Source organism: Aplysia californica, unplaced genomic scaffold, assembly GCF_000002075.1.
Source record: "Aplysia californica isolate F4 #8 unplaced genomic scaffold, AplCal3.0 scaffold00075, whole genome shotgun sequence".
NCBI lineage: Eukaryota > Metazoa > Mollusca > Gastropoda > Aplysiida > Aplysiidae > Aplysia > Aplysia californica.
The window spans coordinates 1,495,992-1,497,981 of record NW_004797345.1 but is presented as its reverse complement, the minus strand read 5'-3'; the positions used below and the strand labels follow the sequence as shown (position 1 = coordinate 1,497,981).

The following is a 1,990-nucleotide window of genomic DNA, read 5'->3' as shown; positions in this document are numbered from 1 at the left end:
ACACACACACACACACACGCACACACGCACACACACGCACACACGCACACACACACACACACACACACACACACACGCCATCACTGTCAAGTCTTCCGCAATAAGTCCACAGTATAATAATATCCTACCAGAGGACAAGTATGGCCTGCTGGCGCATTCCAATCCCGTGTCCTGAAACGGATGCACTTTTCAACTGTTTTGTGTCAGGCGTCAGGGGAAAGCGTCAAAGTTCTCTCTCTTCATATCATTATAAGCCTACTGTGTTGATCTAATACTATTTCCTCGGGCATAATCACGGATGATAATTGTTCTATCTACACTAGAATCTTGATCTAGATCTAGATCTAATTATGAATAGAATTTTATTTCATGGAATAAGAGTTTTCCCACTCCGAAATAACTTTCTTCATTGAGTCACCGAACGAAACAAGATCGTATTGCGTTTATTCCATTCCGGTACGGTATATTGAGAGTTTGACCAACATCACGATGTGCCAGTGTTGGCAGTTGCGGGTGCGGTCAATTCTAGTTCTTTTCTGCATTTTTTATATTATTCTAGCATAATTATTCAACCTCTCATAGCTTCTGCATTCTGCCTCGATCAGTAAGTTAACCCATTTCTAAACCCACCATAATTTTACCCGCCTCAACTTCCCACGATAAGGGTGCGCTTTTATCTGAAGCCTGTTGATCTGTTCAGCTCTACCGACAGTGCAACGACATGTGAACCTTGAGTGCCCCCATGTTTTGTCACGCTACTTGCCTTGCCTTGCCTTGCCTTCCCACCCGCGCCCCTTTATAATTGTACAGGGTACATTGTACAGGGTACACTGTTGAATAGGTCTGGGGGATAGTGCGTTATCGCTCGGCCTTGTCAACAGAACCAGCAGCAGTCGTCTGGAACGGTTGCCCAAGTTAGCATTACGTGGTATATTTTGAACTATTTTATTACTATGTGTGGATATCAGTGCTTGTCTCCTGTTAAAGGATTCTCAGCGTCTCTTCCACTGGAGAAATTAATTCCAACGGCATCATTCTACAGAGAGCAGTCACATATTATCACGCGGCGGATAAAACGACACTGAAGCAGTTTGTGTAAGTAAAATTTTATCTTCTTGTTCCTTCACCTCTTCTAGCAGCACTCCTCACCCTCCTCCTCCTCCTCCTCCTCATCATCATCATCATCATCATCATCATCATCATCATCATCCACCCCTTCTTCTTCTTCTTCTTCTTCTTCTTCTTCTTTTCTTCTTCTTCTTCTTCTTCTTCTTCTTCTTCTTCTTCTTCTTCTTCTTCTTCGTACTACTTTTAGAACTACTACAAGATCTAAATCTAGTATCAGCAGCAGCAGAAGCAGCAGTGTAGCAGTTGTGTAGCAGTAGCAGCAGCAGAGCAGTAGGCCTATTGGTGGTGGTGGTGGTGGTGGAAGTAGTGGTATTGGTGGTGGCGGTGGTTATCATTATTCATTATAATATCATTATATCACCACCATTATCAATCCATCCTTGTTGTTGTTGTGTTTATGATAACAAGTAGTAGATCTAATTGATCTTGAACAATAGGCCACATCTTCAGTGTTGGGCGTTGGGTCAAAATTGCTACTTGCCTTTCCAGGAATAGTCTGTTGCCGTGGTGTGGTTTGCTCCCACTTTCTCTCTTCTTTTTCTTTGTACTCTCTATTGTCACCTCCAACCTCCTGCAAAATATGTTGTAAGTGCTGTAAAACTTACTAAAAACTAATTAAAGAAATGAATTTTTGTTTGCCTGAAAGCAAGGTATCCTCGAAATAAGCAACAATGTATCCAGCGCGTTTAAATTTGAAAAGTTCGATCTATGAAAGACTGGTTAGTTTGAAGAGGGGAGGGGATTTTTTATTTTTTTTGAGGGGGGGGGAGGGTTGTTTTCGTTCTTTTTTCCTCTTGTCAGCTCCTTGTGTCGGTTGTTTCTGCTCAGGTTATAGAAATCAATAATGGGGGGATTAAAAAAG

At 42.1% G+C, this 1,990-nt stretch overlaps 1 protein-coding gene across 1 annotated transcript in view; it reads left to right on the top strand.

The window, feature by feature from the left end:
• Positions 1-104: 104 nt before the first annotated feature.
• Positions 105-1,990, top strand: part of LOC101854008 — a gene marked incomplete in the record, with an annotated part of 38,030 nt that continues 36,144 nt past the window's right edge. Inside the window, 1 exon segment of the mRNA XM_013080130.2 lies at positions 105-1,095.